Genomic DNA, 16392 nt, shown 5'->3' with positions numbered 1-16392 from the left:
ACTTATTGTGGTGATCATGTTGAAATATGAATCATTATGTTGTACACCTGAAACTAATATAATGTTATGTGTCAATTATATCTTTAAAAAACTGAATAATAGAGACACTACATCTCTATCGTCTGAAGTGATGCTTTAATGTACTTTTTTTTTTCAAGAGCTGAGCGTAGAAGGAAGCCTGAGAACACTTCTGTCCCTGCCCAACCTCCATTCATTTGCCCTTCTGGGCCCAGGAGGGCATCAGATGCGTGACCTCTACCCTGGAAACTTCTCTTTCAAGCATTATTTTTTTTACCCTATAAATATAATCTGGTCTTTTCCTGAAATTTAATTTTAAATACGTGACAAATTTAAATGCCTTTCCTTTTTTTCACTTTCCTTTATTGGTCACGTTCAGTAAGAATCTTCTGCACTTCGTACTTCGTGACTGCACTCTGAGGTTGATTCCAGGCTGATTCCTTGTTGCTCTGCTTTGGTGTGAAGACACCGAAACCTCAACGTAAGATCCAAGTCAATATTTGCAAACCAAGTGAATGATCACTGGGGCCTCCATTTTAAAGCACAGTAGGGTGAACTTGCTAACTTCCAGACTTCGATCTCGGGATGGCAAGGCGCTGCTTTATTACCATTCTGAATTTCTTAAAAGTTGCTAGGATATGTTTTTGAAGAGTGTGATTGCTTTTGTGTGGGACAAAATAACAAAGATAATAGGGTGGATGTATTTCCTAAAATGAACCATTGAGTTTCCATTTTGAAATTCTCTCTGTCAAAATGGTTTTCTTCTCAACAAGTTACATTTTTCTGTGTAGGAAAAAAAGAGCAGGATCTGGCAAAAAAAAAAAAAAAAAAAAAAAAAATTGTGCGCAGCACCCTAAAGAAACACGGGGAAACCGAGTATTAGCTATGGATAAACTGACCCGTTATGCCCCAAGTGTTGACCTAAATTCCCTCTGATTATATTAAGGCCAGAGGAGGGCATTTTAGACCTGCAGTAGGTTCTGCAATCTTTGACACAGAAACACACAGACTCAACACCTTCTTATGTGGGAGATTCACATTCCACAATTGCCCTACAAGAACGGAGAAAATCCTAACAAGTCACTGTCCTTGGTTAAATGATGCCCAGAGAAAAGAAAAAAAAAAAAAAAATCAAATCTCTTTTTCATTTAAGCAGTTTTAATTCCTCAAGTAAAGCAGAGAAAGTAAAGATGTGTAATTGGGAGTCCAAGGTCACCCACGGTTTTCTACTGAGCATTACCTCGGCATCTGCTCAGATTTCTTGTGTTCTCGCATTTCAATAGTTCAATGTTCACCTCTTTTTATATTTGGACCTTGACGACACAGACGGAGATACTATGTAGTCTATTAAAATAGGACAGGTAACGCACAGTTTATTATTCATGAGTTTTAAAAATCTGTATTTTTTGCTGTTAATAATTATACTGGAACTTAAAATCCACGGCCTCATCCACCCAAAAATGGTCTTGAATGACACCGCCATTTGCTTAACTGTGCTTTTTGTAAATCAGTTGCAAAAAAAAAAAATCTCTTGATGGACTTTCAAAGATCTCCTTTGTAGAAACACTGGGGTCTTGTAATTGCTTGAGTACAACTATCCAGTCTGAGAGGATGACCTTTCACCTCCTACCCAAAAAAGAGCACTCTGTAGAAAGGGGTGCCGTAATCTGGGTTTAAGGCTCCTTACCGACATGTCGAGAGCCCGTTTCCCGAACCAAACACAAACAGTGGCAAGAAAGCCCAGTTTCAACATTCACTTTAGCACTTGCTGGTGTCACTCTTGAGAAACTCTCCTGCTCACAATGAAGAAAGGTCTTATCCCACACCCCCCTCGCCAAGTGGAGATGTGAACACATGGAACCTCATCATCAGTTTGTAGGAAACTGTCCAGAAGGAGAAAGGACAGAAGAGATTAGAACTCAAGGAAGTTGGTAAGTTCAAGGGTGGTTCTAAAGTGACAGGATTGTCACCCATAATGCATTTGAGCACCGGGAGAAAGACTAAATCCTGAATCCTGCCTTAGGACAGCAAGTGGAATACTTCTCCACAAACAAGTGGACAAAGAGATTTCACCACCTGTTGAAGGGACTTTTAAAACAACGAATGGAGTGACCTTAAAATGCTGGGTTCCCCTTGGGAGACATGTCCCTGCACTTAAATGAATAGGTAGAGCCTGGTTTTGCAAGAATAATTGAGGTATTCAATTCTTCTTCAATTGAAGAAGAATACGAGCTATAAAGTAAGACCACGTCTTAGGTTTTCTTTTTCCAGGACAGTCAACAGAGAAAAGTTCTGGTACTTTGGCTCTTGTTTTCTATATGTAAAAACTTAAAAATCACTCTAAAAATCCCCACAGTTTTGTTTGTTTGAGGAAGAGCTAGGTTTTCTCTTTCCATGCAAACTAAAGTTCTCAATGTGGATTCTCTAGGTTCCAGCTAGTAAGAACTCTTCCTTAGCATTGGGCTCAAAGTTTCGTTGGCATTTCCATGTGGGCAACAGAGAAACTTTAGTTCTGCTCTTCCTCAGAGTGTCAGGGTATGGGTTGTAGGAGTAAACTTGGCCTTCTCTATTTTAATGACAGTGTTTTTATCGAAGCTGGGGGTCCCCTATCTATGCCAGATTCCATCAGGGTTTTTGATCTATTTTACATATTGGGTTTCCATAAAGGTTCTCTTTTTCTTTCTTCATATTGTGGTAACATACATATAATACCAACTTTACCATTAGTGACATTTAGTACTATTAGTGACAGTTTTGGATCATCATCACTGGGAGGACATTTTAATCACCCCAAAAGGAAACCCCATTCCCATTAAGCAGTGACTTCCCATCTCCCTTCAGCCCCCAAGCCTTGGCAACAACCATGTATCTGCTTTTTGTCTCTAGGGATTTTTGACTAGATTTTTATATTTCATATAAATGAAATTGTATAGCATGTAACCTTTGGTGTCTGGCTTTTTTCACGTAGCATGACGTTTTTAAGGCTCATTCATGTTGCGGTATGCATTAGAACGTCATCCTTTTTTTTATGGCCAAATAACATTCCATTGTATGGATATGCCTCATGTTGTTTATCTACTCATCAGTCAGACATTTGGGATGTTTCCACCTTTTGGCTATTATGAACCGTGCCACTATGAACAGTTGTGTACATGTTTTTCTTTGAACATTTGTTTTCGATTCTTTCAGATATATATCGAGGGGTGGAGTTGCTAGGTCATATGGTAATTCCCTGTTTAATGTATTGAGGAACTCCCAAACTGCTTTCATGATGGCTGTTCCATTTCACATTCCTTCCAGCAATGTATGAAAGTTCCGATTTCTTCACATCCTGTCAACACTTGTTATTGTCTATCTCTTTTTTTTTTTTAAGATTTTATTTATTTATCTGAGACAGAATGAGAGAGAGAGAGAGAGCACATGAGAGGGGGGAGAGTCAGAGGGAGAAGCGGGCTCCCTGCAGAGCAGGGAGTCCGATGCGGGACTCGATCCAGGGACTCCAGGATCATGACCTGAGCCGAAGGCAGTCGCTCAACCAGCTGAGCCACCCAGGCGCCCCGATTGTCTATCTCTTTGATAGCCATCCTCGTATATATGAAGTACTATCTCACTGTGGTTGTGAATTATGGTTCTCTACTGGTTAATGACGTTGAACATCTTTTCATATGCTTTTGGCCATTTGTATATCTGTATAAAAGCTTTCTTTTGGAGAAAGTGCTTTGTAGTTTCAGAAAAAGACATGGTAAATTACATGGAAGTGTGCTGATTTTTCGAGCTTAGCCTGGTCCCTTGGAGAGACTGCCATTGGCCTTGAAACAAATAGTTCTACCTGCTGGTGCCTGGCCATGTCTCTTGACTTCTGTAGCTAAGATCTGTGTTCTCTCCTCTTCCCTCTGTCCAATCCTTTAGTACCTCTTCCATCACAAACTTGAACTGTAGCTTTGTTCCTTATATTTATCCTGACATAGAAGTTAACTGCCCATGCTCCAGAGTCCAACTGTGAGAGTTAAAATCCCATCAATTCCACTTACAAGCTTTGGGACCTGGAGAGAATTTATTCCCTGTGCTTCAGTTTTCTCTACTTTGAGTATATGTGTACATAGTACCTGCCTCATAGATTTGTTGTATTAAAGAAGGTAATATCTATAAATTACTTTGCCTAGTATTTAAATGCTCAATAAGAAGAACTTTAAAAAATCACACCTCTCTCTCTGCATTCTAGTTTCCTTGAACTGACAACCCCATAATCCCTCCTAGGTCCCCTGATGAGGCCTAGATGATATGACTTTCTAGTGTCTTTAAGATACTCTAGTTAGGGCGCCTGGGTGGCTCAGTTGGTTAAGCGACTGCTTTCGACTCAGGTCATGATCCTGGAGTCCCTGGATCGAGTCCCACAGTGGGCTCCCTGCTCGGCAGGGAGTCTGCTTCTCCCTCTGACCCTCTCATGCTCTATCTCATTCTCTGTCTCAAATAAATAAATAAAATCTTAAAAAAAAAAAAAAGATACTCTAGTTAGGACCATCTTTAAAAGCACTGGACTCAATGCACAATACTGAAAATCATGTGAATTAGACACTTGATTTAGAATCTGTTATGCTGCAGTTCATTTCTGGGGATATAATATATTTATTTCTGAGCAGGATACTTAATAACATCATCTGTGTTTTACTGAGTGCCGAACGTGTGCCGGACTCTGTGCTATTAGGCACTCATGTACATCGCTAATCTTGGTAACGATCCTGAAAATTGATGTTACAGTAGCCCCGGCTTATCCACGGGGGACACATTCCAAGATCCAAGGGGATGCCTGAAATGGTGAATAGTAGCAAAGTCAATATATATTTTTTCCTATACATACATACATACATACATACATTTGATAAAGTTTAATTTATAAAGTAGGCACAGTAAGAGATTAACAAAAATAAGTAATAATAAAAGCGATCAATTTGAACAATATTGTAACAAGTGTTCTGTGAATGTGGTCTCTCTCTCTTAAAATATCTTACTGAACTGTACTCACCCTTCCTGTGATGATGGGAAATGATAAAATTCCTGCATGATGAGATGAAGTGAGGTGACTGACAGAGGCATTGTGACACAGCATTGGGCTACTATTGACCTTCTGACCATACGTCCATATGTCAGAAGGAAGATCATCTGCTTCTGGATTGCTGCTGACCACGGCTAAGTGAAACCCCTGATAAGGGAGGACTACTGTATCTCTTTTTTACAATTGAGCCTAAATGGAGGTTCAGAGAGGTTAAGTAACTGACCCGAGGTCTCAAGAAAAGTTCATAAATAGCAAGGTTAGAATTTAACACCAGGTCCACCTGACCCCAACTTTTTTTCTCCTTCCTTGTCATCACTCCTGATATTAGAGTGAATTGCTAATTTAGGGGCTGCCTGGAATGTTTGATATTTAAGCGGAAAACTCTGAAGGTGCTGGCACTCATGAATACTGACAATATGGTGTCCCAACAGTAAGTCTTGACTTAAGTCTTGACTTAAGTCTTCGCTCCTCTTTGTATCCTTCCCATTCTCCTCTCCAGTCATTCTTGCTTCTTTTTTCTACCAGAGGACAGATGATGAAATGAAATAATAAAAATGAGAAGAAAGTTTGGTTTTATATATAGAGGTAGAAATTGGGTGTGTGTCATTTGTAAGAAGGATTGGGAAACGATTCTCCAAGAATTAAGAGCTTTTACCTGAATTAACAGAACTGTAGAATTAGGATTTTGTGTATATTTGTATCTGGTTCCTGAAAAACTATAATATAAAAGAAAGGTCCTGCAAGTTTGTTAATGAAAAGAAGAATGTTGCGTGGGATGAGGAATTCACATTTACAATGCTTAATGTAAAGCCAATTATAATATGAAATTAAGATAAATTCAGCCTTAAGTCATTCAGATAACTAGATAAATGGAATTTATATTTAATAAGGTCTACTTAGCACATTTCTGTATCACAATTTCTAAAAAATATAAAGAAATTTACTGTCCACTTTCTTTCCATATGGGCCTGGGGTGGTAAAGACTTTATTTATTTATTTGACAGAAAGAGAGAGAGAGAGAGCACAAGCAGGGAGAGGGAGGAGTAGGATCCCCGAATAGCAGAAAGCCCGATGTGGGACTCGATCCCAGGACCCTGGGATCATGACCTGAGCAAAGGCAGATGCTTAACCAACTGAGTCACCCAGGTGCCTGTGGGCCTGGGGTGGTAAAATAAAATTTCATCTCAAGTACAACTCATCTGCTACAACTTCCCAAATAATTATTTCTGTATTCCTTGACGGTACAAACAATGTCATCCTAGAACCATTGTGGGCAGCAAGTGAGACAACCTGGCAGTCACCTGGGCCTGAACTCCAAGCTGAACCCTCCCCCACTTGGCCCTGGAATGCATTTGCCTTACTATCTTCCCTTTTGACTTCTTCCTTTGTTCTGTTTGCCTATTTACTACAATTGTTATGTTATCTGGGTGTATTGTAGCTATAATTCCTATTAACTTTTTTTGAGTCTTTAGTAGAGTAAAATAAAAAATATATATACTCTAATAGACACTGTGATAAGTTCTGGACAGGGTACTTGAGCTCTGGATGTCACCTGCGTGTATGGTTTCCCATGATAGTTAAAAAGCTGGATTTTAATCCTTTCCAGAAAGAATAATTGAGTTGAATCACCCCATTTCTTAAATTTCTCAGGCCATGGCATACTCATGGAAATGAGAAAATATTGGAGAATTCTATATGTTCCAGATGCATCTATTGGTAGCTACTCCTATTTAAAATGGCCAATTGGGCCCAAGTTTGGAGAAACAATTGAGATGATTCCAAAATTTATGCAATGTTAATACACTGAAAGATATGTAATAATAATACAAGCTTCAAATTTAGTAGTTGGACTAAACAAAATAATTTAAAACTTCAATAAATTAAATTTAAGATTAAAATTTGTACTTATATTTTTAATATTAAAAAAAATTAAAATTGAATAAGAAATTAACAATGCCAGGGTTTGGGCAGAAAGTGCCCTGTGCAACCTACACGTGCATCCTTGCCTTGTTTTTTCCAAACAATGTCAGAAGTGCACTTGATAGTAGCATCATTAGAACTTTCCTTTCAGAGCTTTTTGTAACTGTATTTGATCTTGGGTGGGTCCGGACGTTCCCAGGAGCTTGCTTATCTGCAAATGAGCATCCTTCTGGGTGCAGCTGCTAAGGAAGGGCCACCAGGAGCATGGGCCATAACTGGATCCACCTTTGGCTGGAGTGCATAATAAATAGGCACTAGGCAGCAGGGAGCAGGTCAAACATGGCTTGAAATGCCACAGTGAAGTATAATCATTTATAGTGTGACCTCAGAGGATTCTTATTTTGTAAGCGTTGACTATAGGCCCCGGTTAGAAGATGTCAAAAACAGCTATTCACACATACTTGTGAAATAAAACAAATGTATACTCACACAGAGCGGCAGCGATTATAAAGGACCAAGCAGACCGCAATTCACACAGCTAGATAGTTTTGATTGAAAATGGAAATTTCAACAGAATGTTGATAAAGAAATTTCACATATTGTTCCCCATTCCTTCTAAACATAGTTTTAAGCTCTAGAGTCTATGCACGTATCTGTCTATACAACGTACATCACTTAGCCACTTTGGGCCCAGAGGGATGTGGGTGGATCTGGCAACTTCTAGGAAAAATTCCCCCAGAGGAAATCACAATGTTGCAGCAAATCACTCTTCTTTGCGTCTTTTGTATTTTTTTTTAAAAGATTTTATTTATTTATTTGAGAGAGAGAGAATGAGAGACAGAGAGCACGAGAGGGAAGAGGGTCAGAGGGAGAAGCAGACCCCCTGCTGAGCAGGGAGCCCGATGCGGGACTCGATCCCGGGACTCCAGGATCATGACCTGAGCCGAAGGCAGTCGCTCAACCGACTGAGCCACCCAGGCGCCTGGTATTTTTTTTTTTTTTTTTAAATGACACAAGTTTTTAAGTTGTTCCTGGTAGCAGCTCCTGAATTCATTTGCTAAAGGTTGCTGGGGATTCCAGAAAAAGCAGCTATTAACAGCAATTGAACACTTGCAGGAGAAACACTGCCCCGTACCCCAGCGGGGTAGTCATTTTGTCAAAGTGTGAAGCTGTGTTTGATTTTACCTCACCAAGTGTTTTTCTGAGAACATGTGGGAAGTTAGAATGTATTGCTTCTAGAGAAGGAGGAAGGTAACATGGTTTCTGAAAAAATGCAACACTGAGTCATGCCTAGGAGAATCGCTGTGTTTACTACCTACTGGGAATGAGTTTCTGCTACCGAACAATGCATGACTTGGCCTGTTGCTGAATTGAGAATATTGGAGTCCAGAGACAAGGTACTGGATTTCTTCGGGTCATATCTGTATCCCTACATCCCACATTGCCGGCTACAGAGGTGTGTGTGCGGGAAATGCCCATGGAATGAAATATATGGACAAAACAAAGGAGGGAGGGAGTAAAATAAAATACTCACATTTAAACAAAATCAATAAGACGTGGGGATATTTGTCTAGCAACCTTACGGATAGAATAGCAGAAAGATCAGCCACCAAGCAATTGAAAACAGAATCCACATTCTTTTTTCCCTTCAGGGAAATGGACTGGGGATGCCACATACGTTCTCCGTTCTGAAATGGAGATATTTATTTCTCAGATCGAATTAAGTTAAACTTTTAAAAATATTACATTTGGCACTGTAGGATTCAGTGTTTTCCTTACGTCTTTTTCTTCCACGAAGATTAATATTTTTCCCTGCCAACCTTCGAATTCAAACGGGGGTTCTCATGGCTTTGGAGCTTCTGTTTGCATCATTAGTCAGAAATCCCTTTTAAAATGGGCGAATTAATTTGGAAGAATTAGGTTAACAAGTCATATCTGAAGTGCGCTGGTTTACATTGTGGTTTGTGGTGAGTTTATGGAGGTTTTGCGAGAAAACTCCAAGTGCTGAAAGCAAACCTTTCTCAGGCTGTAGTGCCTTTATGTACTAAGCACAGAATTTCCTTTTGTGGTCTGAGGTGATGTGGCTTTGGATAATAAATATCTGTAAAAAGATTTCCTGAGGTTGACTGCAAGGCATCATTGACACTTTTAAGTAGTTGATTGCATGGCTTTGCACAATGGAATTTGAAGACTTTTAAATATATATATATCACATCACTTCCTAATCATGCCCTAACAGACAATAATTATCTAATCCCCTATTAGTTCTAATACTCCACACTGTTTTTTGGTTCATGGGCCAAGAAATCATGCATCGTCATTTTGTATTTCTTTCTTTATCCTTTCATTATCTTGTGTCTCCAACTTTTAGACCAGGAAAATACAACCCTGTCGCTCCTCAGTTACCAGAGTCCTGTTAGGAGTTTGAGAAACACACACACACACCCCACATGGAAACCCACAGCATGCTCACATTAACTGTGGAAACTGGTTTCCATTAATGTGTAATCAAGAAGCAGGCAGCCCATTTACCTTGAAAAATAAAATAAGAAACCCGTCTCCCTCCCTATATGCTCTTTCTGAAGATGATGACTCACCATCCCCACGGCCTGCCCCCCCAACCCCCCTCCCGACCTGTTTGTCAACTTGTTTGTCAAACTTGGCTTATCAGAGAATAAATTCTCTTTTTGTCATAGACTGGGCAACTGATCGGGAGAGGTGGATTTTTTGTAAGGAGGTAAAATATTCTGAAAGCTTAAGGCTCCCATTGCCGTTGACCTTTAAGACATGTTTCGGCAAAAAAGTTAATTCACTTTGCACATGTTGCAAAGCAACAGGTGGTAGGCAACCACGGGGGCTGCCTGCATTCCTCCGTTTGCAAACTCCTGGCCCCTGGTATTCTGGGATTTACACTACCTCCCCCCAGGTCCTGACTGACAAGCTAATCGGTGTGCTGGGAAGCCCTGAGCTATTGATTGCACTGTAACAGAACACCACCCCGTCAATGAAACTGCAATGAAATGCTTCAGCGCCGAAGAATGGAAGGCCATTGGACTGTAGGGCAACTGGAAGAAATTTGCTTGTAGGTAGTGCGGCAGAAATGAAAAGGCTCTCAGGAGCAGGGCCTTGAAAAGCCAGGTTATTAAAAAAGCCACAAAGCTGGAGTCTGGCTGAGTGGAGAAAAATAGTTATGGCTCAGCTAGGCGTATCTAAAAAGGAGAAGGGAGGAGGGGGTGCAACTTTCAAAATTGCGTTAATCTCTCGAGTGCTTAATTTCTTTTTTTTTTTATGGCAGCTTGTGGTATAGCAACAAGTATTCGAGCAGTTCATAATTTTAAACAGTTTAGCTTTCCTTAGGCAATATATCTTTAGCCTTAATTAAAATTTTATTTTAGTCGGAAAAATATTAAAATGACATTATGAGCCATCCTCTATGATGGGAAATATATGATGGTATGAATATTTTATTATACAAACTATTATTAAGCAGCTGCTGACATATTCTCTCTTGAGTTCCACTTCAGTTGTTTAGAATGCATTCACTATTTCTTAATAATGCCCCATCAGCTTCCCCCTGAAATACTGGAAAGTGCCATATTATTTAGAAACAGAGGCCAGATGCTTAGGATATTTTTTAATACGTTGAGAGGAGATGCATAAGGCAGGATGAGGTGTTGGAGCATTGGGTAATTGACTGAGAAGGTGAGAGTTTTGACAGAAATAGTATTTGTGTAACTCCAAGTATTCATCACAAGCCACCACACAAATTGAACTTGGCCATCCTAGTTGCATGTTTTACACTGGAGAAAAAAATGAAAAAAGAAGACGACATCTTGTACCATCACCAAAGCCAAAGAAGAAATACGGAAGCTAGAACTGATTTGTTTGTAAACTTTATAACCTTTTACCTACCTGTTGTCAAGCTGTGTGTGTGGGTGGGTGGGTGGGTGTGGGTGTGGGTCTGGGGGTATTTAAAGAATTAAGCAGTTGGGTCTCATCAGGGTATGGAATTTTAATGATAAAACAAATCTCTGGAAATTACCTCCAACCTCAAACTGGATGGAAAATAACCATCAATTTTCATCTGTATTTCTGTCTTTCATCTCTGCATCTAGTACCTACCACGATGGCCTTGAAGTGCTCCTTCAAACTAATTAGATTAATTTCAATTTCCATTGTGTGTTAGAAGGACACACTTATCATCTCCCTCCCTACTGAAGCCAAGAATTGATTGGATAGTGACAGGTTGATAAAATCCTCCTCCTGCCAAGACGAAGGAAGGCCTGGACCGAGGGCGTCACTGAGGATTCATTTTTGAAGCTGGAGTTGTTTATTGTGCTTGTGACTTTGAGGATGGAGCCCTTCAGTCTTCGCCATCTTTGTTCTATGAAGAACTGGTTGCATTGTGCCTTCTAAATATAGCTAGAGTATGCATGTGTCAGTGGGTGACAAGGGTCAGGAAGAGTAGGGGGAGAGCAGACGTGCATGTGTTGGGGGTGGAAGGAAATGGGGCACACAGGGGAAGGAACAGTGACGCCAGAGTGAGGAGATGTGGGTTTAAGTTCCAATCCTGTCACTAACCAGCTGTGCACTTTGAAAGATTTACTTACCCTCAAAGGGACCCGATTTTATGATCTATAAAATGGAGAGGGAGGATTTATTCAATTAATATTTATTGAACATCTACCGTATAGCATGAACTCTGGTAGATTCTGAGGGTTCAAAAGTGAGCCCAGAGAGGGGGTACATGCCCTTCACAGGGCTTTGAGTTCATGCGGAGAGAAAGACATTAATCAGATGCCCACACCAATGCAGCAAAATGGCAACAGCCAGAACTAGATGGCAATCTGAGTGCATCGGGGACGGAGTCGGGGGGCAGGGGGCGGGAATCTGACACTTCAGGGAGGAAGTGTCTTGAGCTGAGGTGTGATGAATTATCGTCCAGGTAGAGCAAACAGAATGTGCAGGGGAGAAGCGAGGAGTTGCCCAAGATTGGAAGATGCACAACAAGGGAGCAAGGGCAGCGAGATAAGTTTGCAGAGGTAGGTAGATAGCAAGAGGATGGGGTATGGTCAGATCTGAGTTGGGAAAAAAAAGTGTGTGGAAACTTGGAGGAGAAGACAAGAGTGGAAACAGGTCAAGCAGGTAGGTAGTTCTTAAACTTGACTGGTCAAGATGTGATGGTTGCCCACACTTGGTGGACAAAATGAAGAGATATTGAAGAGACACCACCGGCAGCACTTGGTGATGAGTTAGGCTTAAAATTTAACGAAAGCATGTCCTCAAGAATGGGCCTTTGGGTGGAATGATCCATTGGATGGCAAGATCGTTGGTAGACTGGGAATACTGCAAAGGGACCAAATCTGCAGGAAATGATCATGAATTTGGCTCAGGACACAAGAGTTTGAAGGGGAATTTGACTTATCAAAGAGGATGATGAGATGACCCCTAAAATCTTGTTTCCTGTAGAATTCTATGATGCTCTGAGATAGATTTGTTACAGAGGAGTGCGTTCCGGGATCTCATCTGGAGGGTGGCACGAGGCAGTGGAAATGCCATCAGCTTTTCTCACAGCTGGAGTCCCAACCTCAAGTTGGCGGTTTATGGGCCGCATAACATTAATTTACCTCAACTTCAATTTCCTGTTATCAATTAGGGCAATGCCATCCCTTTCAAGGGTGAAATGAGCATTGGAGATATAGTAGGCGCCATTTCAGGCTTGGTACCAGACACAAAGAAGAGCTAGACTTTTTTTTAAACCCAATCCAAGGTTTGTTGTGATGAAGTATTCGTCCATATTGTCCTGTGTCAAAAAAACCCCACATATTACTCCAGACCAAAGGCCCTGTATATAAAATCCACTTGATAAATGATTATTTGTAGGTAACAGGAACTATTGTTTTAAGGTCCAGCTGCACTTCACCTCAGGCTATTCTGCCCCAAGTATGGTGCTCACTGGGGTCAAGTTACAGCACAAGCTTCCCCAGAGAAAATTCTTGGGTTGAATTCGGTCTGATGAAACTTCTTTTTTGGCAGTAACACACAAGCAAGTTATGTTTTCCCATGGGTTCTTAGGAAAGGTAGTTTCTGGCTGCTGGCTGGGGTGCCATACATGCCCCTCCATACATAGGAACACACGTCCCCGAGCCAATGGGACAGAATGCTAGTGCTCTAGGAAGAAACTTGCTTCTGTCCCTGTGTGTATAGATGTGTGTGTGTGTGTGTGTGTGTGTGTGAACATTCAAAATCTGGGCACCTTTATTATTACTTAAACATCACTCAGAGTCCACTTAACAGCCATGATTTTATTCACCTTATTAAATTTCTTGGGGCCACGTTAGTCCTGGCCTGGAGGCTGAGAGAAGACCTGCCACAGAAGAACAATTAGGCCAAGATCAAGACTTCACTTTTAAATTTCCCTTTGGAAAAAGAAAATGCAAGGGAATTTTGAGAGGTTTGAGGATTCCTGGAAACTTATTTCCCTACCACTGCACAAAGCTGGGCTGATTATTTCAGCACTTTTGGACTTTTTACTTTCTAAGATAGGAGACTAAAAAGGCTCTGCCCTTTGCAAACTCCCTTCTTCCCCCAAACATTCTAATTGCCTACATTTCAGTTCTAATTTGTTATTATATCGAAATGCCACACGTGTCTCGTTCATTTAAAAAAGAAACCCTATTTAAAAAGAAACTATTTTCTTCCAGGCACTTAAAAACATTAGCTATCTCTCCCCGCTTCTTCTCCCCAAGTTTACTTACTTGTTAGCAAATTGGATTAGTTTCATCAATTAAAAGAGCTGTGGTCATGGGCACAAAGCTAACGATTGTTATAGATACTTGCTTAACACTGCAAAACTTACAAGGTTTCCTGCAAAGGATTGTAAAAATCGGGAGGAATTAATCTGGACGATACCCATTAACTCTTGCTCATAGGGCTTGAAACCTAACCTTGGGTCATCCACCTTCGGATAGGTTAGCCATCTAAAATATTTGATATTTTGTGGGAAGATGGAGAAAGCTGGCAGCTTTGTGAAGCAAGGGATGCATTTCCCTTTCAATTTAGCAAGTACTTATTGAGCACACAAATGATCAATAAGCTGCTGGATCTATTAAAATGACCCAATCCTGCCTTCAGAGAGTTTTGCATTTTTTCCCCCTGCTTTCCAGTGAGGTAAGAATGTGCTTACGTGAATAATTGGCAGTTGAAAATATGCCAACTTCATTCATGTGGAAAAATCAAATTTGATATTGAATTGAAGTTATTTAATGCATACAAATATGGTTTTCTATATTTTTAAATGCTGTTGTCATGCCTATTACAGCCAACACATGATTTTCTGTATTACTGGAACACAGGCAAAGAGTGAATAAGTAACTTTGTTAGCCAATCATTTCAACATATTTTCTTGCTGGAAGTTTTGAAGAATCCAACTGATTTCCGATTTCTACCTTTACCTGCCTGAAGAGTTGCTAATGGAGCTGTGACCAGGATCGGCAGTGAGGAAGGCAGAGGGGGACCAAGGGAAATAAGGACCTACTGGGAATTATTCCCTGAATAATAATGGGACATACAAACATTGGCTGAGAAAGAAATGGAATCTGGCTGGTGAGCCAACAAAGCCTTTGGAGGATTCTGTTTTGATGGAGAAGTGAGGACTTATGTCAACATTTGGAATTCTGCACTACTTGGGGAATAAATCCACCCTTCCAAGTGCTATGTATGTGTTCTATCAGCACCAACAAGAAAAGAAGAAATATTTGATAACACTCACGTTCACTATAGTTACAAACTTTTCCCACTGGATTTTACCCTAGCCTTTTTGCTCCAACTGCCACTTTCTTGGCTTCCTGAAACACAACTTCTGCTGCGTCTCTTGCTTCTTGGTTTACCTCATTTTTTTCTACAGACCTTGCTCACCTCGAATATTTCTTAGTTCTCACGAGTGCCCTTCTGTTCTGTTTCTGGAATTACTCACTTCCTTACCTACAACCTGTCAGCTGGTGACATCTCAAACCATGGCCAATCTACAGGCTTGCTTTGGTCAAGTTCTCTTCTTTCTAGAAGCAGAAATAAGCTGAAGCTACCTTCACAAAAACAAAAACAAAAACAAAGACAAAAACAAAAACAAAAACAAAAACAAAACAGAAAAGAAGAGAAGGGGAGAAAAGTGAAGAAGGATGGTAGATCTTGGGAAGAGGGACCGACCCAGGGGCTGGGAAAGAGGATAGGATCCAAGATAGCCTCTCTCTTGGTTTCTCTCTCTCACTGGCTCTAGTCATTGCTCACCACTGAGGACAGCCTCTGAGGATTTATTTCATTTTCATATCTGTGTATCCTTCTGTCTCATGACAAGCTTCCTTCGTTTCTCTGTGTCTTTTAAGACTTTGGGTTTATCCACCCCCAGTTCAAGCTACCCACCGAGATGAACTTGAATTGCTGGATCTCGAACGTGAACCCTTAGGTGACTCCATTAACTATGGCCGTTGGAGTGGGTATCACAGACACATATGCAGGGGAACCATTCCTTGTAGTGGAAGGGATCCCTGAATGCAGGAACGTTCATCCTAAAGTGTATGTTACAAAGTTGGCTCTCTCACCTATATTCTCAGCTTAAAATATTCCCAGAGTGGAACTGACCATCCATGTACCTTTAACCAGGCAAATCTCTCTACCTTTTCCATTCCTACAAAAAGAAAAACAAAGCCAGCACAAACATGTTATCATTGCTTCAGGTCTCAGTTTCAACATCTCAGTTATTCATAACCATCTTGATTCATAATTCCTTGTGCCTTAGCCACTACACCTCATAGTTATTGTAAAATGTCACAGAGATTGATCTCGCCCCCACCATTTCCACCACTACTCGAATTCAGGCTGTTTTCACTTCTTCTCTGCATGATCTCTCTCTCTCTCTCTGCCACGAGAAGATGGCCATCTGTAAACCAGGAACAGAGCTCTTTCCCCAGGAACCCAGTGGGTTGGCACCCTCACCTTGGACTTCATAGCCTCCAGAACTCTCAGAAATAAATGTCTGCTGTATAAACACACTGCACCCAGTCTGCCATCTTTTGTTATAATAACCCACGCTGGAGAAGACATTATTCTTTCAAATAACTGGCTAAAAATTGCATTACCACCATGATAGGGGATATTTGGGGATTTACTTTTGTGGTACATTGCTTTAAATCCACCTTGTTTACTCTGAGATCCAAGCCCGTTCTTCCATTATCTGGTCTTCTGACCTCACCCCTGTAAGAAGGATTTCTTCACTTAGAGTCTTGGCTTCCTCACAGCCCTCGTGTCCCCGTGGGTGGCTAGGTTTTGCTAAGTTGAATCCTTTGCATGGAATTGTTTCCCCTAATGAAAATGTTTCCCATCATTATGGGCTTTACATTTATGGT

At 40.7% G+C, this 16392-nt stretch overlaps 1 long non-coding RNA gene across 1 annotated transcript in view; it reads right to left on the bottom strand.

Annotated features, from left to right (window-relative positions):
* Window positions 1–16392, bottom strand: part of LOC135361531 (uncharacterized) — a 185417-nt gene that overhangs the window by 137806 nt on the left and 31219 nt on the right. The window lies entirely within an intron of this gene.

This window comes from Mirounga angustirostris, unplaced genomic scaffold (genome assembly GCF_029215605.1).
Source record: "Mirounga angustirostris isolate CCGP_5_RB_7025 unplaced genomic scaffold, mMirAng1.0.hap1 SCAF_9, whole genome shotgun sequence".
Taxonomy (NCBI): Eukaryota; Metazoa; Chordata; class Mammalia; order Carnivora; family Phocidae; genus Mirounga; species Mirounga angustirostris.
The sequence above is the reverse complement of the archived record's forward strand: the minus strand, read 5'-3'. Positions and strand labels throughout refer to the sequence as shown.